The sequence below is a fragment of the Macaca nemestrina genome, chromosome 19 (assembly GCF_043159975.1).
Source record: "Macaca nemestrina isolate mMacNem1 chromosome 19, mMacNem.hap1, whole genome shotgun sequence".
Lineage (NCBI taxonomy): Eukaryota > Metazoa > Chordata > Mammalia > Primates > Cercopithecidae > Macaca > Macaca nemestrina.
In genome coordinates this window covers 322,281-345,877 of record NC_092143.1, presented here as the reverse complement: position 1 = coordinate 345,877, position 23,597 = coordinate 322,281, and the positions used below count along the sequence as shown (strand labels likewise).

Sequence of the window (23,597 nt, the reverse complement as noted above, 5' to 3'; positions counted from 1 at the left end):
ATATTGTTCCTAATATGCTGCGGGGTGGAGGCTCATAGTACTCCCAATATCAGAGAAGGTGCACACACATCTGTGATAGAGTTCCTAATATCCAGCAGGAAAGAGGCTGATTTTACTTTCGATATTGCAGTGAGTGTGCACCGTCCCCAAACCCGGGGTATCGTTCCTAATATCCAGGCGGGAAGAAGATGACATGGCTGACAATATCGAAGTGGGTGGACACTTCTTCAGTGATATGGTTCCTGATATCCAGGAGGTGAGTGGATATTATTCCCAATAAAGTAGGAACCGTTCAGTCACCCTGGGATTTTGTCCTTAATAACCACAAGGGAGAGGTGATATTACTACCAATATTGCAAGGGGTGTACACCCCTCCTGTGATATTGTTTCTTATATCCAGGAAAGGAGAAGATGGTATTAGTACCAATATTGAAGGGATGGACAGCCCCCATGGGATATTATTCTAAAGATGCAGGTTGAAAGAGGATGAGACTCCCTCCAATACAACAAGGGGTGTACACCCTGCCTGTGATATGAATCCGAAAACCTAGAAGAAGAGTGAATGACATTGCTTCCAAAAACACACGGGGTGTACACCCACCCTGTGATATTGTTCCTGTCATCTAAAGGAAGAGATGATGATACTACTCCCACTACTGGAGAAGGTACACACCCCCCTGTGATATTGTTCCTCATAACTTGGGGGGAGAGCATGATATTACTTCCAGTATGACAGTGGCTTCACACCCAGTCTGTGATATTGCTCCTAATTTCCAGTAGGTAAAGTATGATGTTCCTGCCAAGAGAGTAGTGGGTGTATAGCCACCCTGTGATATGTCTCCCAATATTCAGGGAAAAATAGGAAGACATTACCCCAAATCTCTGAAAAAGTGTACACCCATTGTGTGATATGGTTCCTAATATCCGGAGGTGCAGAGGATGGTAATCTTTCTCCCATCGCAGGCTGTGTACACATAACCTGTGAAATTGTTCCTAATATCGTGAACAAAAGAGACTGCTAATAATGAACACACAATTCAGGGGGGAATAATTATTAAGATCCACATCGTAAAGGGGAGTAATAGCTATCCTCTCTCTCCCCCTCACTGTTACAATCCACATCGCAGGGGGTGAGAAACCCCCCACGATTTGGGGAGTAATAGCATCCCCCCTCTCCCCCTGGCCTTATATAAGGAGGCTGGCCTTATATAAGTGCCCCCCAATGCCATCGCAGGCTTTAATGTATTCACTTAAAGTTTTTTCCTCATTTAGATCTGCCATTCCCTTAATAGTTCTAATTGCTGCCTGACATTCTGTATTAGCATTTTCATGAGCAAGCAGCTGAACGATCACTTTCTTGGCATGAGAATTGGAAATAGCCTTTTGAGCCGCATCCTGCAAACGGGCGATAGAATCAGGATAAGGCTCCTTGGACCCTGTTGAAATGTGTGAAAAGAAGGATAAGCAGTAGCAGGGTCGTGAATTTTTTCCCAGGCTCTTAGGTATGTAGTTCTGTGCTGATCAACAGCCTCATCACCCATTACCATCTGTTGATTTAGAGTACCCCATGCCTGTCCGATTCCAAGCAATTGATCAGGTGTGATATTAACTTGGGCTTAAACCCAAGACGTTGGGTTTGAGCATTTCTGCCTGATTTGTTGCTTCATCCGTCCACCAGGTTTTCATTTGGAGAAATTCAGAGAGGGACAGGGTGGATCGGGCTAATGCCTCCCAATCCATACGTATTCAACGTCTGTTATAAGCCACACATTGTAACAAGGAATGAACGTAAGGGGAATTTGGCCCATATTGTCCAATTGCTTGCTTTAAGTCTTTTAATATTTTAAAAGGAAATGGCTCCCAGCATGCTTGAATAAGTTCTCTGGCCTCCTCAGCTGGTGAAATAATTACCAGAAACTGCCAAGCCTTCAAATCCCCCATTTCTTGTGCCTGGCAAATGGATGCCTGGATTGTCCCTGTGCCATAATTTGTATTTGGACCAGCTCGCAGCACTCCTCTACCATAATTAACAGGTGGGCAAGCCTGGATCATTCCCTCATCCTAATTGGCTGTTGGACAAGCCTGAAGCTTCCCTTCGCCATAGTTACTGGCAGGGCCTGCAACAATGGGAGCGGCAAGGCGCGGGTCTCAGGCTCCCCTTCCAAATATTCACAAGGCTGGCCTGGGGGTGGCCATTCCAGACCTTCCCCTAAAGGTGCAATAGGCGGCACAGTTTCTTTTATAAGTCTCTGGAGATTAGCATACATACCTTCCCGTTTCTCGCCCTTTTTTAAATGAGACTGTCATGGTTCACTTAGCTGATAATTAGACTCCTAATTATTCAACTTTCCTATGTCATCCTGAAAATCCTCCTTCTCCTCCTCAGTGTGGAAGGGCTCCAGGGCTGTTTTAATTGCAGACCACACAGACCAAGCAGAGACGGGAATATCGCAGCCCTCTTGTTGTGCTCCTTTTAAGTCTGATCCGACCTTGTCCCAAACTTCTACATTCATGGTTCTGGGAACCAAGGAGAATACTTGTCTACCAGGCGGAACAAAGATGTGAGATTTTGGGTACTGACAATTACCCCTCCGTGGCGCAGTAACTGCTGCACAAGGCTTAAGTAATTAGCGAACTTACTCTCAGCTGGACCCACATTTTCCCGAGGTTTCCCTGGAATTCCCCGAGCGCCCTCCTTACCCTAGAGCTTGAAGTGAAAACCTACTCGGGAATCCTTTGTCGGTCGTCCTCAGCTTTCCACGCTCTCGTGTTCCTTCACTGGATTATTTGTAGAGATTACGGGGAGCCCTGCGTTGGGCACCAGAGACAGCCTGGGCAACCAAGGGAGACCCCCGTTTCTACCAAAAAAAAAAAAAAAAATTAGCGAGGTGTGGTGTCGCTCGCCTGTAATCTCAGCTACTCCATGAGAAGTCAGACAAAACCTGCCACCAGAGACTGATTTTCGTCTAAAATGCTTTCTCCAAAATATTTTTAAAACAAAAGGGGGAAATTGCAAAGGAAAATATTTTGGGCCCCGCAAATCACTAAGATAAAGGGAAAAATCAATCTGGGACCTGCTTAGGGCAAACCTGCCTCCCATTCTATTCAAAGTCATCCGCTGCTGGCTGAGAAGAATGCATATCTTATTGCCTCCTTTGGAAAGGCTCATCAGAAACTCAGAAGAAGGCAACCGTTCCTCTCTCACCTACCTGTGACCTGGAAGCCCCCTCCTGGCTTCGAGTTGACCCACTTTTGCTTCAGGTTGTACCGGATCAAACCAGTGATCATCTTACATATGTTGATTGATGTCTCCTGTCTCCCTAAAATGTGTAAAACTGTCAGATACAGTCAGTTTCTCTTCCAAGGTTTGGCATGTTAACTTTCTTGTGTTTTGTTCTCGAACTCAACTTTCTTGTTCTCCATGCCTCCTTGCTCTTAGTTACTGTAAACAACCTTCCCCCCGTCAGTTCTAATCAATAACTCACATCTGTTCCCTTGGTTACCTGCTCTGCACCCATTTCTCCCTTCCAAACCACACGTCCCACCGTTGTAACTCACGACTCCCTTCCCCCTTCCTTATTTGGGAAAATATTCACAAATAGCCAACGGGGTCAGTGTAGATCTTGAGGTCTGGCCCCAGCCCATGCCAGAGGTAAGGATTGCATTAGGAATAAAAACCCCTGCTTTCCTTTGTTCCGTGTGCTCTTGCGATTGTGATTGATGCAAGCAGCACGCTTCCGCAGAGGTAAATTGCGTTGCTGAGAAAACTTTTGCTTAAGTGCTGGTTTCACTTTGCGTCACCGAGCATTTATCTCCAACAAAACCAAGCTGTGCTCTGACCACCTTGGGCAACTGTCATCAGGACATCCTGAGGCTGTGTCATGCACAAGCATCCCCAACCTTGGCAAAATAAACTTTCTAAATACTCTTATCCCCAAATGCTCAGGGAGACTCATTCGAATAATCATAAAACTCCGAGGCTGCACTCCAGCCTGGGCGACAGAACAAGACTCTGTTTCAGAAATAATAAAATAAAATAAAAATCAAATCTCCGGTCTCCCGCACAGCCGACTCTGCGTGAATTACTCCTTCTCTATTGCTATTCCCCCCGTCTTGAGAAATAGGCTCTGTCTAGGTAGCGGGCAAGGTGAACCCACTGGGCAGTTACAGAATTGCCATTATATTGCTTGCAATTTTATATCTTATTACGCAAAATAGCTATAATCTTGTATACAAGGTTAAATGCGAATGTGCTCCTTGCATGGTCAGATCCCAGCGCAGGAGGGACACACTCCCTATAAACCGCTAGGCCAAAACGGTCATTCTGGCCATATCCAGCCTCACGTGAGATCGCAATCTCCTGTCACTCAGGGCCTGAGGGGGCGGGGCCTGAAGCCCCATACAATCAGGGGCTCTGGGGGGTGGGGACCCGTCAATCAGGCGCACCGCCGGAAAGGAGAGGGCGGCTTCCGGGATCTGGCTGGCGGGCGCTTTGTCTCGCCTTCGCCACCGTAGGCTCTTCCTGTGAGTCTCCGCTGCTACTTCCTGGCTCTGGGAGGCCCGGTGGCTCTGCAGCAGCCTCTGCCACCCTGTGACCTGCGGGTATTGGGACATCCCTAGCTGACGCCGGGACACCAGGGAAGCTGAGGAACGGTGAGTGGACTGCGCCTGGCTTCCCGAAGTGGGGAAGAGGGCTGGGTGAAACCTGCTGGAACCAGCCATGGGCTGCGGAACCTGCGGACCGAGTCGCCGCGGCGCAGCCGGGCCTCAGTCACCTTCTGCGCAGGGCCGGGCGGCACGGGCAGCGGGACCCCTGCGTCCTGTCTGTACCTGCGGGCGCCACTTCCGCCGGCCGGAGCCCTCTCCGGAACCCCGCGCCTCCCCCACCCAGGCAGTGCGGTGACCACGGGAGGGTGATCCGGGAGAGCCCGACTCGGTGTGCGGGGTTCCAGCGTGGGAGGAGCTGTGGTTCATGGAGCTTCCAGTCCCACCTTTCTGCCCCCAAAATTAACCTGAGGCTTTGTTAAAGCGTTAAACGGTGTGTTTGAGCAAACGCGATTCATAAACGGGTACCGCAGTCATGGTTTGTGGTTTGGGGTTCACGGGAGGGGCGTAAATGAGAGGCTTTGATAAGGTGAATGAGGAAGCAAACCATATATATACACACACACATATATACATATATATACGCATATATCCACATATATATATATATGTATATATATATTTTTTTTTCTTTTTTTTTTGAGACGGAGTCTCACCCTGTCGCCAGGCTGGAGTGCAATGATGCAGTCTCAGCTCACTGCAACCTCTGACTCCCGGGTTCAAGCGATTCTCCTGCCTCAGCCTCCCAAGTAGCTGGGCTTATAGGCGCCACCACCATGTCCAGCTAATTTTTGTATGTTTAGTAGAGACAGGTTTTCGCCATGTTGGCTAGGTTGGTTTCGAACTCCTGACCTTAATTGATCACCCTCCTCGGCCTCCTTAAGCGCCGGGATTACAGGCGTGAGGCACCTTGGCCAAAATATTTTTCTGTTTCCAAACATTTTACATGAGAGGAAAGCGGAGAATAAATCATCCGACACTCTACTGTAAAAAAAAAAATCTTTGTGCCTCTCTTCTTTTCATCTTTCCTAAGTGTACATATGACCAAAATGTCTTTAGGTTGAGGTCCCCCGTGAAAACTTGACAGGGTGTTGTGTTCTCAGCCACTCTCCTGTCTTTTCCTAGTCCTGGCATTTTAGAACCGTCTGGAGATGACCCAGGATACCCACAGTGGCCATGTCTATTGGAGGGTCTAGTGAGTATCAGCCCCGGGGTCATCTCATCCCCAAGGACAGCCTGAGGTAGGGGGTAGAGTCTCTCAGGGGAGCAGCTGGATGCTCTTGGCCTTAGAGGAATCTCCTGGTATAGTTTCATCTAAAATGGTGACCCCTTAGGGTCATTAAAATTTTAGGACATTAAAATTAATGGACAATACAATGTAATGTCATGAAAGTTAGGTCATTAAAATTATTCCTCCGGCCCGAGTTTTTATTCCTCGAAGACACATTGATGGTTTGCCAATTGGATGCTGATATTGAGAGGAAAAGGCAGAAATGATTTCTGCTCTCTAGCTTGTCTCGGACTTGTGAAGAGAGAAAAACCGTCCCAAAGGACAAGGAAAACCCACCCCAGAGAGGATGTGCAAGAACCTGAATATTAAAATGCACTTAAGGCACACAGGAGGACAAAGAGCAGTGCCAGTGCCTCCTAGGTGGTCATTGTGTACTTTACTGAACAGGATGGGTGTCCTAAGGGATAGAATGGCCTGCCGTGACACTTAGAAAGGTCTGCGTTGGAGTCAGCACTGCCTCTCCCTGAGTTTGTTACCTTGAAAAGGCTTGTCCGCTTATTTGAGTTTCAAGTTTTCACTGTAAGATACATTTTGTCAGTACAGCTTGAAAGATAAAAATACTATTTCCAAAGAGGCGAGGTAAAATGATGTATTTCATTTGCTAAAAATTCATATTTATTTCTTCCCCAGAGTGAGTGTAGTAAGCTTTAAAGTGTTGTTCTTTTTTTTTTTTTTTTTTTGAGACGGAGTCTCGCTCTGTCGCCCGGGCTGAAGTGCAGTGGCCGGATCTCAGCTCACTGCAAGCTCCGCCTCCCGGGTTCACGCCATTCTCCTGCCTCAGCCTCCCAAGTAGCTGGGACTACAGGCGCCCGCCACCTTGCCCGGCTAGTTTTTTGTATTTTTTAGTAGAGACGGGGTTTCACCGTGTTAGCCAGGATGGTCTTGATCTCCTGACCTCGTGATCCGCCCGTCTCGGCCTCCCAAAGTGCTGGGATTACAGGCTTGAGCCACCGCGCCCGGCCTAAAGTTTTGTTCTTTTTAAGGGTAATTTCAAATGGAATTGTAGGACTTAGCTTTGTAAATGCTACTGGTGAAATAAAAGTGTGATAGATAAATTGATGATTTATAAAGATTCACCAAAATGTCAGTTCCCCTCTTGTAGCTTGGTGAAGAATTTATGACAGTGGACACATGTGTATCCTCTTATCTGGGTGTCTGAGTGTTGTTTTTTGTTTTTTGGAGATGCTGTCTTGCTCTGTAGCCTGGCTGGAGTGCAGTGGCGCCATCTCTGCTTACTGCAACCTCCGCCTCCCGAGTTCAAGTGATTCTCCTGTGTCAGCCTCCCGAGTAACTGGGATTATAGGCACCCACCACCACACCCAGCTAATTTTCATATTTTTAGTAAACACAGGGTTTTAGGCCTGGCACGGTGGCTTATGCCTGTAATCCCAGCCCTTTGGGAGGCCAAGGTGGTCGGATCACGAGGTCAGGAGTTCCAGAGCAGCCTGGCCAACATGGTGAAACCCTGTCTCTACTAAAAATATGAAAAAATTAGCTGAGCATGGTGGCAGGCACCTGTAATCCCAGGTACTCGGGAGGCTGAGGCAAGAGAATTGCTTGAACCCGGGAGGTGGAGGTTGCAGTGAGCCAAGATCTTGCCACTGCACCCCAGCCCAAGGGACAATGCGAGACTCCGTCTCAAAAACAAATAAACAAACAAACAACAAAAAGACGGGATTTTTGCCATGTTGGCCAGGCTGGTCTCAACCTCCTGACCTCAGGTGATCCCCTGCCTCAGCCTCCCAAGGTGCTGGGATTACAAGCGTGAGCCACGACGCCTGGCCCACTCTTATTTTCTTTTTATTCCCTAAATTTTAATATGTTTGAGTTTGTCTGTTCCTTTATCACTTTTTTTCTTACATAAAAAAAATTCTGCCTAATCCTTCGTTAAAAAAAAATCTTCCTGTGACTTCTGAAAGTATTCTGGTTTTATCTTTTGTATTTGAATATATAATAAGATGATTATTGTTCATGGAACAGAGAAGAATGCAATGCATTTTCCCAAGTAGATGCCAGCCTGGTTTGCCTCATATTTTAAAGTGCATATAATTTCTTTTTCTATTCTATAGTGCCTACTCTATCATTCCTCAACTTTCCATATAGATGCTGGGTCATTAAGACTTTTTTTTCCTTTGGTCTGCTTGCTCATCTGTCTGCTAACACTGTGCTGTCCTGAATATTTTTGTTTGAAAATCTTAGAAGTATGTTAGACAAGCCATCACTCTTTTTTTAGATGACTAAAAATGATTACACATTGGTAATTTTTACTACATATGAAAGAGTAGCTTTTCTTGCCTAAAACCACCTGATTTGGGAATTTATGTGGTTTCATAGGAATAGCATCTGGAAGTGGTGACATTAATGTCATTTTAAAAAGCATGTGTCCTATTTCCTCTTATTCCTTTCTGCCTTGATATTGTGCAATAGAAATTTGAAAAATTGTTGTATTAGTATAGTTAAATATCAATTATTGGTTTTATTTACTAAATTAAATTTAATAAGCCTATTCTCTCTTGGTATAATCACGTGGAATGGGTTCACTTCCACAGTTAACAAGTGACAGCACATGTAAAATACTGTCTACCAGGGAAATTCATTGAACACTTAGTGTTCAGACTGTGTTTTTGTGTCTGGTTCCCTAAGCACCACTGCAAGTGACACAAAATAATAGACTTTCAGCAGAAGAAGTTTTGGAAAATATACTGCATAAGCCATTTAGATGCAGTGAGTCATTCTTATTACTTGGGTTGGTGGAATCCCTTTCAAAATGTAAGTTCCTAATACAAACAAAGATTGAACTTTGCGAGCAGGTATTTTTAAGAATAAGTAGTCTCAGGACTGATAATATTAACTCATTTATGCACATCAGGTAGGACTTTAGTATGACAGATACTAGAAATGTACAAAGTAAAGTTAAAAGGTAACTCCTAGCAGCACATCTTACTCCCTGGATTCTCTAATGAGATGGGTGTTTCTACTTTGCTGTTGCCTTTTTGAATAGTTCAATTCTAGCATTCGTACTGCTGTGTGGGAGGGAGTATGTGTGAACAGAGTAAGAGTTGTGACAATCAAGTCATAGAATAAATGCTTGGAAATTTTAGAATCATGTAAACAGCTTATGAATTGAGTATACATTCCCAGTGCTCTCAGTCTCACTCATCCTTCTATCCACATATGTGGAATGTTCTAGGACTCCGTGGCTTTTGAGGATGTGGCTGTGAACTTTACCCAGTAGGAATGGGCTTTGCTAGATTCTTCTCAGAAGAATCTCTACAGAGAAGTGATGCAGGAAACCTGCAGGAACCTGGCTTCTGTAGGTAAGAATGACAACACATTTCACTTAATTACAGAAGTATTTCCCTATCATCAGTGCTATTTGTGATTTGGAATGGGGCAAGGGAATGATTTGGTGAATAAATCAGGCATGGGCACTGTGTACAATGAACATGAAATCTAGTAATGTTTCTGTAGTTTGAAATAATTAATGATAATTTTGTGCGTCTGCATTTTAGGAAAAAACGGAAAGACCAGAATATTGAAGATCACTTCAAAAAACTTGGGAAAGATACAAGATAATTTGCACCGAGAAGAGGAAATAAAGTCCTCTGAAGGAATCTTAGCATGTCATGAATATAAAAACAAGCAATCAAAGCAAATGAGTCACTTGAAATTCATTTCCTTTTAGAAAAATTTCACCCAAAATGTAACGTACATCAGTGTAGCAGTCAGTGTTTGGAAAACAGTTTACTTGAAAATAGTACTACAAAATTGTGTATACGAATGTTACTATTTTGGTCATAGCCATGCAGGTGGTAGTTGTGTTTTCAGTAGTAGCCCATTTACTTTCAAATAATTCAGTCATGGCACAAAAACAAAAACAAAACAAAACAAAATGCATTTTCCCTAGTATTGGTAGCAGTGTAAGTCGAAGACCTATGAATGAGTAGAAAGTTATTAAACCAACCAATAATAATGTGCTTGTCATTTTTTTTTTTTTTTACAGAAATCATATGGTACAGAGACTGCGTGAAAGCAAAGAAGGTAGTCAGTATGGACAAGCTGTCAGCCACATTCCAAATCTTGATCTGAATGAGAACATTTCTACTGGATTAAAACAATGTGAATGCAGTATTTGTGGAAAAGTCTTTGTACATCATTCCCTCCTTAATTGGCACATCCCAGCTCACTCAGGATACAAACCATATGGAGAGAAGCAATATAAATGTGAACGGTGTGGGAAACTCTTCGTTTCTGTTCCAGGTGTTAGAAGACACAGGATAATGCACAGTGGAAATCCAGCTTATAAATGTACGATATGTGGGAAAGCTTTTCATTTTCTCAAATCAGTTGAAAGACTTCAGAGAACTCACACAGGAGAAAAACCCTATAAATGTAAACAATGTGGTAAAGCGTTCACTGTTTCCGGTTCTTGTCTAATACATGGATGAACTCACACTGGAGAGAAACCCTACGAATGTAAGGAATGTGAGAAAACACTCAGATTTTCTTGTTTTAAGATGCATGAAAGGACTCACACTGGAGAGAGATGTGCCAAATGTGATAAAGCCTTCAGCTGTTCCACTTCCCTTCATGACCATGGAAGCATTTATACTGGAGAGAGACCCTATGAATGTAAACAATGTGGCAGAGCCTTTAGTCATTTGAGTTCCCTTTGTAACCATAGAAGTACTCATACTGGAGAGAAACCCTATGAATGTAAACAATGTGACCAAGCCTTCAGTCGCCTCAGTTCCCTTCACCTCCACAAAAGAATTCATACTGGAGAAAAACCCTATGAATTTAAGAGATGCAGTAAAGCCTACACTCGTTCCAGTTACCTTATGTGCCACTAAAGAAGTCATGATATAGAGGTTAGGTGTAGTGACTCAGCCTATAATCCCAGCACTTTGGGAGGCCCAGGTGTGTGTGTTGCTTGAGCCCAGGAGTTCATAACCAGCCTGGATTAAAACAATGTGAAACAACCTGGGCATCGTGGTGAAACCCTGTCTCTACAGAAAATAAAATAATGCCGGGCCCGGTGGCTCACGCCAGCTACTCGGGAGGCTGAGGCAGGAGAATGGCGTGAACCCGGGAGGCGGAGCTTGCAGTGAGCCGAGATCTCACCACTGCGCTCCAGCTTGGGCGACAGAAGCAGACTCCGTCTCAAAACAAAAACAAAGAAAATAATTAGCTGGGCATGGTGGCCCATTTCAGTCGTCTTAGTTCTTTTTCAAGGACATAAAAGGCCACGGGGGGTTGGGGAGAAGCTCTGTGCATGCGGGTCACGAGGTCAGGAGATCGAGACCATCCTGGCCAACATGGTGAAACCTCGTCTCTACTAAAAATACAAAAATAGCTGGGTGTGGTAGCATATGCTTGTAATCCCAGCTACTCAGGAGGCTGAGGCAGGAGAATCACTTGAACCCAGGAGGCGGAGGTTGCAGGGAGCCGAGATTGTGCCACTGCACTCCAGCCTGGTGACAGAGTGAGACTCCATCTCAAAAATAAATAAATAAATAAAGCCCCTTTAATGTAAGAAATGTGGTAAAACATTTACTCTTTCCCATTCCCTCATAAACATGAAAGAGCTCACACTGCAGAGAAACCTTAAGAATGTAGGAAATGTGGTCAAGCCTTCGGATTTTCCTGAAGATTTGGGAGGGCTCAGAGTGGAGAAAAGGCTTTTGAATTTAAATTTATGGTAAGGCCTTCTGTTGTATTAGTTCCATTTGAAGACATCACCTCATTCTTGAGAAAAACCCTATGAATGTACAGAATGTTTAAGTGTTTCATTTCTCTCATACCCACTCAAGGTCATATGAAAATGCACGCTATAGCTGGCTGGACCTTGTAAATACAAGAACGTATACAGGATTAAAACTCTAACAGTTTAGAAACTGCAAGAATATTTTCAGTTTTAACATTTACTTGAAAAGCTGTGTGGAAACTCCCACTGGAAAGAAGTTCTATAAGTGAAGCTTTTCTAATTTGGAAAGCCTGATGCAAATTAATTATCGTGCAGTACTTGAAAAAAATCTATGAAATGTTACACAAGTTACAAGTATATTGTTTTTATCAGTGGCCCATTCTTAAAGAGTCTTGAGTATGCATTTCACCTTGTTTTGCAGGGAAACCTTGAGGTGAGAGTTCTGTAAATGTTCTTTAAGCAGTAGTACTTGAATTTCATAGATAATGATATTTTCTTAAGTCTGTTGGTATAATTTTTGTCTATTCATTTGATAATGTGCTGGATTCATGGTTGAATTTGGATGTTTTTCTAATATGTAGGTAAGTTTAACTTTTTTATTTCATTATTATTTCTTTTTGAGATGGAGTCTCACTCTGTTGCCCAGGCTAGAGTGCAGTGGTGTGATCTCGGCTCACTGCAGCCTCCACCCCCTGGGTTTAAGCGATTCTCCTGCCTCAGCCTTCCGAGTAGCTGGGACTACAGGTGAACGCCACTACATCCAGCTAATTCTTTGTATTTTTAGTAGAGACAGGGTTTCACCATGTTGGCTAGGCTGGTCTTGAACTCCTGACCTCATGATTTGCCCGCCTCGGCCTCCCAAAGTGCTGGGATTACAGGCATGAGCCACTGCGTCCGGTCAGGTAAGTTTCATTTGTATGTATTGTCCTGTGATTAATGGACCAGTGAATAATGATTGTGAATTCTTGGGATTGTCTTACTAGCCTCATTTGGCAAATTTTGATTATCCCTTGTCCATTATACACATCCCACCTATTTTTGTTAAATGAAAAACTACCCTTGATGTAAAGATATTTATTTTTTGTTAATAATGAGTTGGTATTAATTCCTAAGTACATACAATTTACCCGGGAGACGGAGCTTGCAGTGCGCCGAGATCACACCACTGCACTCCAGCAAGGGTGACAGAGCGAGATTCTGTGTCAAAAAAAAAAAAAAAAAGGAACAGCCTCACTTTTTTAATGCTATACCACTCTCTGCGCTCAAGTTAATCCCTGTTTGGGCCTGTGGGAGCTTACACCATCCTCCTGTATGTAATTAATAACTGATGTCTGGCTTATCTGTTTAGTAATAGATGTCATGTGTTTAATGGTGCCAGTAAACGTAGGGTGCTAATTCCTTCCTCACCAGTCGGGTGCATGAGACGCTATTGAAACAATTGGCAACACGAATGGAATGGATCAGCCCTCATGCAGGACACCAGCTCAACTTGACCTACCTGCTGTGGGCTGACTGTTCCGTAACACATCAGCAGTCACCTGGGTCAGAACCGTGAGCTGACGATGGGCGTTCCCTTTGGTCTGCACAGTGTTTTGTGATCTTCAGGTGTTGTCATCTTCTTCCACACTAAAATGCTCTCATCTCCTAGACATCAATGTTTAACTGCACCCCAGCATGACCTTTGGCCTGTGCTTAGCAGGCAGTTTTGAGGCCCTGGCTTATGAATGCACAAAAGCACAGCACATAAGCCAACACTTAAGTCCTAATTAGCAAGAATCAGGCTGTATCTCTGTAGTCCCTGCATCTGCTCTGGTCACCATCTCTGTGTGCTTAGGGCAGCCATGTGAACATTATTAATTATTTTACACTCCAAGACAATAGTTATTATGTAAGCAGAAGTAGTGGCCTTGTTTGCTTCTTGTGCTGCTGCTCCCCTTCCTGCTGTACCATACACCCTCCTGATGAGATGTACATCTATGGTGCCTCATGGTTCAGGCACAGCTGAGTAAAGAAAATGGGAAGAAATAGTTTGATATTAGCCCCTACCGAAGCATATGAAGAAGCGTCTCAGCTGCTTTCATTGAAAAATTCCTGACCAGTGTGTGGGCTTTTCTTATCACTGCTGCTTATCAGCATGTCAAAAGTCTCATCTTTGGACTGCAAGTCTTGACGGCCTTAGTTGTAGTGGCCTTACTGCATGTGGAGCTAACCCCAGGAAGATGGAGTGACACTCTCTGGAGGATTACGTGGTCTCCTCCAATGTGGGTTGATGGGCTTCTGAACTCTTTCCTTTAACCATGCAGAGAGTCTACACTGCCAGTGATCATGTGCCACAACTCTATAGATGTAGAAACTCAAAATATTCTGAAATAGTTTCCATTGAAAGGAAATAGAAAAGCGGTCTGGTGCCATGCTCCGGTTAAGAGAACTAGTAGATGGCTCACAAGAACACTCTGTCGCTACTGTCTGTGCCTCTGTCACAGCAAATATCCTGATCCTTCAGTTTTAAGGGTGCAGGGCCATTTTCCTCCCTTTCTTACTGGTAGTTCTCAAGATTACTGTATGATATGCTGGGAAGGCAATATCCTGATAATCAAGTGACATTGGTCAGAACAGCCCAGGCTCTGTTATAGTCCCTGCTCGAAACAGAATGGCCTTTAACGCTTGTGTCCAGCAAACCACATCCTGGGAGAAAACTCAATGTGGGCTTCTTTCTGGGGTCCCTCAGTTGTAGTGCAAGTGAAGCATTTATAGTCAAAACTCCATCCATCTGCTCTGGGTAGCCTTCCTGATCTTGTGGTAGTGGTTCATATTGAATCCTAGACTTCTGTTGTCTTTTATTTGCTATTTGTAAGTAATAAATTCACTTCATGGAATTTATCTATGAATGTATTTGGCCTCATTGTACTCAGAAAAGTTGGTAGCCATTGCACAGTGAACCCGCTTCATAATTGGTGAAAACACCTATGGCCCCCTTGTGCCACAGCAAGGAGGTTCATTCAGCCAAACATAAACTTCATGTTTATAAAACCCTGTAGCACAATTATTACCATGTGGGAGGCCTTTAACAATGGTGATGCTGATTTGAAAAACTCTGAAGGAAGAAATTTACCCAAATGGGTTGGGTACATGGGAGTTCCTCCTAATTCCAAGAAACCCTTACTCCCTTCCACCTAAAAAGAGTGGAGAGGCCGGGTGCGGTGGCTCAGGCCTGTAATCCGAGCACTTTGGGAGGCCGAGGTGGGCAGATCACAAGGTCAGGGGTTCAAGACCAGCCTGACTAACATGGGGAAGCCCCATCTCTACTAAAAATACAAAAATTAGCTGGGCGTGGTGGCAGACACCTGTAATCCCAGCTACTCGGGAGGCTGAGGCAGGAGAATCGCTTGAACCTGGGAGGCGGAGGTTACAGTGAGTCGAGACAATGCCACTGTACTCCAGTCTAGGTGACAGGGCAAGACTCCGTCTCAGGGGGGGAAAAAAAAGTGGATAGGAACTGAAACAGGTTTGAAATTTCAACTAATTGGAAATGCAAGTTTACAAAAATAATATTTAATATAAAAGGTTAAATGAGTGCTCATTGAATTTTATGCCTCCACAAAATAGGTTGTGAGTTAACTTCCACATTTATTGAAAGCCACCAAAGTTGGGAAGCCTCCGTGTCTGAAATTCACAGGTGGCTCAAATAAGAATTATACCTGGGGATACCCCAAAGTTTAAATATGGTATCCCCTATGATATTATGAGGAATTACTATACATAAGTCAAATTGTCTTCCTTTTTTTTTTTTTTTTTTGAGACGGAGTCTAGCTCTGTCGCCCAGGCTGGAGTGCAGTGGCCAGATCTCAGCTCACTGCAAGCTCCGCCTCCCGGGTTTACGCCATTCTCCTGGCTCAGCCTCCCGAGTAGCTGGGACTACAGGCGCCCGCCACCTCGCCCGGCTAGTTTTTTGTATTTTTTTAGTAGAGACAGGGTTTCACCGTGTTAACCAGGATGGTCTCGATCTGCTGACCTTGTGATCCGCCCGTCTCGGCCTCCCAAAGTGCTGGGATTACAGGCTTGAGCCACCGCGCCCGGCCAAGTTGTCTTCCTTTAACTCTGAAAATCATATTATCTTGCCTAAATTCTCCATAAAGCATTGCTCTGCAGTATCCTATAGTGGACATGGCTTTTCTGACCAATGAGCACTAAAATTAAGTGTGTGAGACTCACCTATGTTCTTATCAAAATGGAAATCCCTGAATTCCACCAGTTACAATAATATGACAGAATGTCAGATTTATGGAATATATAAGTTTTTTTTTTTTTTTTGAGACGGAGTCTGGCTCTGTCGCCCAGGCTGGAGTGCAGTGGCCGGATCTCAGCTCACTGCAAGCTCCGCCTCCCAGGTTCACGCCATTCTCCTGCCTCAGCCTCCCGAGTAGTTGGGACTACAGGCGCCCGCCACCTCGCCCGGCTAGTTTTTCGTATTTTTTAGTAGAGACGGGGTTTCACCGTGTTAGCCAGGATGGTCTCGATCTCCTGACCTTGCGATCCACCCGTCTCGGCACTTTATTAGGTATTGATTCCATTTTATTAATAGATATCAATATATATAGATTACCTATTTCTCCTGTGTTTTAGTATTAATAGATTGTGTCTTTTAATTCATCCAGTTGGTCTAAGTTACCAAGTTTGTGGGTTATGGAGATTGTAATATTTATGATTTTATCATCCATGGGCTCTCTAATATAAAGGCTTCTTTTAATTCTTAAAGTATTAGGTTGGTGCAAAAGTAATTGTGGTTTTGGACCATGAATTTTAAATTTGTATAACTAGGCTGCAACACACCTTTATTAATCAAAATAGAACCCATTACAATGGGCTGGGCACAGTGGCTCACGCCTGTAATCCCAGCACTTTGGGAGGCTGAGGCAGGCGGATCAGGAGGTCAGGAGTTTGAGAACAGCCTGACCAACATGGTGAAATCCCGTCTCTACTAAAAAGACAAAAAGTAGCCGGGAGTGGTGGCATGTGCCTGTAATCCCAGCTACTCAAGAGGCTGAGGCAGGAGAATTTCTTGAACCCAGGAGGCAGAAGTTGCGGTGAGCCGAGATTGCACCTTTGCACTCTGGCCTGGGTGACAGAGTGAGACTCTGTCAAAAAAAAAAAAAAAAAAAAAAAAAAGAAAAAGAAAAAGAAAAAGAAAAGAAACCATTACAATGAATACATTTTTGCCAATGAGAAATAAACTTGTTTATTCTGTGCTTTCAGGGTTGGATGAACTCTTGAAAAGCATTTTCTGCATCCTGCTGGTTGTGTACTTGTTTTCCCTGCAAAAAGTTGTCAAGATGCTTAAAGAAGTGGTAGCTGGTTGGCGAGAGGTCAGATAAATATGGCAGATGAGGCAAAACTTCATAGCCCAGTTTATTCAACTTTTGAAGCCCTGGTTGTATGACATGTGGTCAGGCGTTGTGGAGATCTGGGCCCTTCCTGTTGACCAGTGCCGGCTCCAGGTGCTGCAGTTTTCCGTGTATCTCTTCGATTAGCTTGGCATACATCTCAGATGTAATAATTTCACCAGGATTCAAAAACTGTAGTGGATCAGAAGACAGGCAGCTGACCACCAAACAGTGACCATGACCTTTTATTGGTGCAAGTTTGACGTTGGGAAGTGGTTTGGAGCTTCTTCTTAGTCCAGCCACTGAGTTGGCTGTTGTATGAAATCCACCTTTCGTGGCATGTCACAATCTGATTAAGAAATGGTTGATTGCTGTTTCATAGAATAAGAGAAGATGACACCTCAAAAGGATGTTTTCTAAAATATTTGGTCAACTCATGAGGCACCCACTTATCAAGATTTTTCGACTTTCCAATTGGCTTCAAATGCCAGATGACCATAGGGTGGTCGACATTCAGTTCTTCACCAACTTCTCGTGTAGCTGTGAGAGGATGGAATTGAGCGGTTGTTCTCAATTGGTCGTTATCAACTTTCGATGGCTGCCCACTACGCTCCTCACCTTCAAGTCTCTCGCCTCCTTTGCAAAACTTCTTGAACCACTGCGATGTACATTAATTAGCAGTTCCTGGGCCAAATGCGTTGACGTTGTGAGTTGTCTTCCCTGCTTTAGGACCCATTTTGAACTCGAATAAGAAAGTCGCTTGAATTTGCTTTTGGTCTGACATCATTTTCATAGTCTAAAATAAATAAGTAATAAGTCATTAGCAAAAAAAAAAAAAAAAAAAAAAAGGCAAGAAATGCCCATTAGAATGATGAATAACATAACCACATTTATTTAAGAGGGTATTCCAGTATCAAACAGCAAATTCCAAGAATGCAAAACTGCCATTACTTTTGTACTCATCTTAGAGTGATTTGTATGATTTATTTTTTTCTTTGTTAGCCTGGCTTGATAGTTACCAATTTTGTTGATCTTTATGAAGAAACAGCTATTGTTCTATTGAGTTCTGTTGATTTTCTGTGTTCAGTGCCATTGACTTGTCATCTTGTTTTTATTTCTTTTGAGTGAATTTGGCTTATATTGTTCTTTTTTCTTTTTCTTTTTCTTTTTTTTTTTTGAGACTTAGTCTCGCTCTGTTGCCCAAGTGACCTCGCTCTGTCGCACGAGGTCAGGAGATCGAGACCATCCTGGCTAACACAGTGAAACCGCATCCCTGCTAAAAATACAAAAAATTAGCCGGGCGTGGTGGCAGGCGCCTGTAGTCCCAGCTACTCAGGAGGCTGAGGCAGGAGAATAGCTTGAACCCAGGAGGTGAAAATTGTAGTGAGTCAAGATTGTGCCACTGCACTCCAGCATGGGTGACAGAGCAAGACTCCGTCTCAAGAAAAAAAAAAAAAATTAGCTGGGCATGGTGGTGCATGCCTGTAATCTCAGCTATTCAGGAGGCTGAGGCAGGAGAATTGCTTGAACTGGGACCCTGGAGACAGAGGTTGCAGTGAGCCGAGATCATGCCACTGCATTCCAGCGTGGGCCACAGAGCGAGACTCTGTCTCAAAAAAACTAACTAACTAAATAAATAAATACTATATGTGTGTATATATATTAAAATGTACACACACACACACACACACATATATATTTGAAGTATTTTCTAACGAGAGCAGGTGTTCTGGAAGACCTCATTTAAATACAGAATCTGAATGGAGGCCCATGTCACACCTTCCATTTTTTCATCTTTGCAGCTGGGCTTTTCTCCTCTTCTTTGCTGGACTCTGCTGTTTCTCACGAGGTGTTCAGAGACTCTGCCCTGAATCCTACAACCAGGAGATGAGAAGCACAGAGTGACACCAGTAGGAGAACATAAAGATGTGCTGACAGTTGTCCTCCTCCTGCAGAGTCCATAGCAGTGCACTCCTACCGCTGGTGCCCTAGTTAAGCCTGGGGGCCAGCATGCCTGATGATTGTCTGGGAGTGCTGCAGTCAGGGTCCCCACAATGGGCACCCAGCCAGTGCCCTTGCACTCTGCATGACCGTGGCCATTGTCACCTCAGAGCCCCTGAGTACAGAACAATGCATCCTTCCAGAGCTACATGTGAGGAAGGACCACGTGAGTCCCGGGAAAGGGCTGAGGCCCTGCAGGGGTAGGTGGCCAGGACAGAGACCTGATGTCTGTGTGGAGAATCATCTGTGGGTGTGAGTGGCACTGTGGGGCCAGTGCCCGGGTTCTGCTGCTCCCCCTCCTCAAAGATCAGGGCCCGAGCAGGGGCTGGCGTGTGTGTGATACCTGGAACTGCAGGGCCACCACCCATGTGTGAGGCCATCATGGGGACCTGAACAGGTGTTGTCTGCAGACCCCACCCATCCATTAGCCCCAATTCCTGGCCAGCTTCTGCCAAGGTGAGAGGGTGGAATTTGGAAGGTGGGTGTAAGCTGAAGCCTGCCCCCCAGTGGCTGACATACAGTGGTGACACTCTGTGTGTGGGGAAGAAAGAGAGATCAGACTGTTATTGTGTCTATGTAGAAAGACAAAGACATAAGAAAGTCGATTTTGATCTGTACTAAGAAAAATTCTTCTGCCTTGAGATGCTGTTAATCTGTAACCCTAGCCCCAACCCTGTGCTCCCAGAAGCATGTGCTCTATTGACTCAAGGTTGAATGGATTTAGGGCTGTGCAGGATGTGCCTTAGTAAAAATGTGTTTGCACCTCCTGGGCTCCAGGCTGCCAGCTGTCTGCCCAGGGTCTGAATGTCCTACTGTGACCTGTTTCCTCACCTGGCCTAGAGGACAGATAGGGAAGGCTTGTTTTGAGGATTAGGCAGGGTAATCCCAGTCAGCCCTCATTGGCTTGCCCATCCTCCTGGTCTTTTTGATTTCTTTTTTCTCTTCTTTGTTGTGAAACTCTGGAGAATTGTCCTCCAGCATGTCTTCAGTTGGGGAGATGGAAAGGCTGGACCTTGCCCTTGACTTCAGGGCTCCTTCTGGGTGCCCCCTCCTCCTAGGGTTTTAAAAAGCATATACTTAACAACATACCCTGTACCTGAGAGAGTTGCAGAGAACCTCCTGCGTGTCCAAACCAGCATACTTTGTTCCCTGACTGCAGGCCCTCGTCACACCCCAAAGCCCAAATACTTTCAGGTGGCCAGCTTCAGACAAGAGTCTGAACTCAATGCTTGTTTTCTGGGGTCTACACAAGCGCGTATGATGGGGCTACCTCCATCCTCCATTCTACCCCTGTGCCCCCCCCCCAATCCATTAGGGGCCTCAACTCTAGTGATCCCTAACTGGGAGCAAGGTTCCCCAGGCAAGGAATGCAGCCGTCCCCAGGATGCTGGCCTGGCTATGTCCCAATGGATATCAGTCCTGGAGCAAGAGGTCCAAGGCAGGGAGTTTCACCCCCCATTTCACCAGGTGTGGTGACCTTTCTGGGTTCCTAGCCTTCAAGATGGGATTTTTACATTGTGCCACAGTGGGAGAAACCGAAGCACAGGGCCGGTGAGCGGTAAAGAAAGAAAACCTCTGTGACTAGGAAACATGTCCCTTGCCCAGCACAGCCGCTCCAGGATAGCACCCTTTGGGATATACCCATGAGCTGTTCTTGGCACGTGGCATGGCACTGTGGTGGAGGTCAGCAGCTTGTGAGGTGGGGGGTGGGGGTGCTGGCAGGAGCAGGTAATTTTGGACCCACCATGGGGAGGAAGGGGACATTGACCCTTTCCCCACACCTTGAGCGCAGCAGTAATTTTCTTCTCTGATGTGTGTGGGCATCAATGCCTATGTGGGTGTGGGTGAGTCCTCCCCTTTTGTTGATGGAGAACCTTCCTGAGGCCGTTGGGGTGGATATGGGCACCACGTGTGCCTGGCAGCAGGGTGGTGCCTGCGGAGGCTTGGCTACTCCATGTCTCACTGCCATCTCCCCAGGGGAAGCAGACCCTGTGCCCTTAGTGCCCCTCATACCCAGTTTCTCACATTCTTCACTTGGCATCCCCCTGCCTGATTCTCCCAACTCAGCCCCTGCCAGGTTTCTCCAGGCCCTGTGGGCCCTGGGATGGGATCAAAGGAGGCAGCAACTGTGCTGCCTGCCTCTGCCTGAAGTCAGGGATCCCTGGCAGCTACTGGCATCCGGTGGGCAGGGTAGGTGGGGAGGTCAGGGGTCAGCTTTTCCACTCCCCAGCCTGCACTGGCTAAGTCACCACGTGTAACTGGTCTGGAGGCTGATCTGTGTCCTCTACAGTCCCTTGATGAATTATATTGAAACCAATCCTTGTGTGAATGACAAGACCTCTTGCCACCCAGATCAAACCAGGATCGAAAGACTGTTGCACTTGGGCCCAGAGCCTGGGGCTGAGGATGCCATGACCACCCTGTTATCTTCCTTCTGGGGTCCCCAGGAAGCTCCCAGGACTGAATGATCCCCACAAAACACAGTGGCCAGGATGGGAGGGCTGGAGGTTAACGCCTCCCCGTCCCTACCACCACAACCTAGAGGCCCCCATGGAGGTTGGCCCTGAACTGTAGGTCCCTGTGGGATGCAGGCTCCCACGGATACTTCAGGGGATGAGCATGGGTCCTCCTGGCTGACAGGAGTCTGGTGGGCACTGGGTGTGTGGGGCCTGTGGAGGTGAGTTGGACAGCAGTGGGCCTAGCCAGGGAGCCAGGGACTGGTGTGGACAACGTGGGCAGCAATATGTTGCCAGAACCAAAACTACAGTGCAACCAGCCCAGCTGGTAGGGAGAAGGAGGCCAGGATATCCACCTCCATCCTGGTCCCAAGCCCAGACTGCCTGCTTGTACTGGACATTGCCTGGTCCAGGAGGCCTGGGCATGATGGTCAGGTGGTATGTCCCTGGGTTCCAGGCCTTGGTGGTCCCTTGGGAGCTGAGCATCCTCTGAGCAGGAGGAGGGCCCGCGGTCCACTGTTTGCATTGGCCCTTGGGGGTGTGCCCACACCCCAGCTTCTCAGCCCACACGGGGACGTGGCCAGGGCTCACCTGCTCTGTGGCTCCAGCTCTGATCAGCTCACTGGGTGACTATGACAGCTTCCTCCCCAAAGCTTCAGTCCTCACCTGTGAGAATGTGGTGTCCCAGGCCCCCTGCAGGCAGGAACCCACCCCCAGCTCCTCTGGTGGGCCCACTTGGGCTTTCTTACCTACTGGCTTGTGAGACCCAGTTGGCCAAACTTGGTGTTCTATTTTTATTTTGGCCTTTTTCTTAGTGTGTGTTTTCTCTAACTACTGCTGTGTAGAACCTCTATATGAGTTTTAGGTAGAGAATCTTGCCCACCCAGAGGTCCCTCACCCCAGAGAGCCTCCACTTCGGGCCCCCCCCCCGTCTGGTCCAGCCTATGCTCCGCTTGGTGTGACTGTTGAGTGTGATCGATCCACACAGCTGCTTGACCCTGCATCTCCTTCCTTCTTGTTGCCGAGGCCAGTTCTGTTCTCTCTTTCTCCACCTGAACTGCACTTGAAGCCACGACGAAGGATGAGAAGTGGTTGCTAAGAAGGACCCTCCTGCAGCGAATCTGCTGTGAGGAGGCTGTGCTGGCCCAGCCTATCATTTCCTTCTCTAAGCTCATTCCAGAGGTCGGCAAGGGGCAGCCTGTCCCTGCCTGCTCTTGTGGCCCGTGAATCAAGAATGGATTTTACATTTCCAAATGGTTGAACAAACAAACAAATAACACTTCATGACACTGAGAAGTTTCCGTGTCCATAAGTAAAGATTTATGGGGGTGCAGTTATGCCTATCTCTTCACAGGCCACCTGCAGAAGGCTGCTGTCATGCAGCCATGGCAGAGTTGCATCCTTGAGACAAAGATCAGTTGGCAAAGATGAAAATACTGATTCCTGGCTCTTTAGGGAAACAGTTTCCAGTCCCTGGTTTAAGGGCTGTGCAGCAGGATCCCAGGATCTTGGTCAGATTGTTCCTCACTCAGGGCCTGCTGTGGCCTTCGCTAGTATGTCTGCAAAGTCTGCGTGCTCTGGTGCCTCTCATGGGGCGTTGAGCTCTGTCGTGCTAGATTTCAGGGTGTCTGCCTCATGGTCATCTGTCTCACCAACAGAGACCCTGTGGCCATATTCAAACTAGCAGGAACAGTTGGTCTTTGGCAGCAGGGATGCCTTAGAGCTGAGCTGCTACCCACCCTGAAATGGTCCCATGACACCCACTGTCTGGGTTAAGGTTGGGGCAGGGCTGGTGTCCTGAACTGCCGTGCGATGTGGATCATAATAGCTGGGGGGGGGGAAGAGGGGGTTGCTATTACTCCCCATATGGTGGGGGGTGCCTCACCCCCCTGCGATGTGGATCTAAGAGCCAATTACTCCCCCCTGCAATGTGTGTCCATTATTAGCAGTCTCTTTTGTTCAGGATATTAGGAACAATTTCACAGGTTGTGTGTACACAGCCTGCGATCGGAGAACGAATACCACCCTCTGCACCTCCGGATATTAGGAACCATATCACATAATGGGTGTACACTTTTTCAGAGATTTGGGGTAATGTTGTCCTGTGTTTCCCTGAATATTCGGAGACATATCACAGGGTGACTGTACACCCACTA

General features: G+C 46.1%; 1 long non-coding RNA gene and 1 pseudogene across 1 annotated transcript in view; one reads left to right on the top strand and one right to left on the bottom strand.

Annotated features, from left to right (window-relative positions):
• LOC139360112 (zinc finger protein 669-like) overlaps nt 1-12,179 on the top strand; it is a 41,733-nt pseudogene extending 29,554 nt beyond the window's left edge.
• LOC139360113 (uncharacterized) overlaps nt 3,091-23,597 on the bottom strand; it is a 270,093-nt gene continuing 249,586 nt past the window's right edge. The window contains exon 3 of the long non-coding RNA XR_011617233.1: nt 3,091-3,320. This is a non-coding gene — a long non-coding RNA (uncharacterized lncRNA). The remainder of the gene's footprint in view (nt 3,321-23,597) is intronic.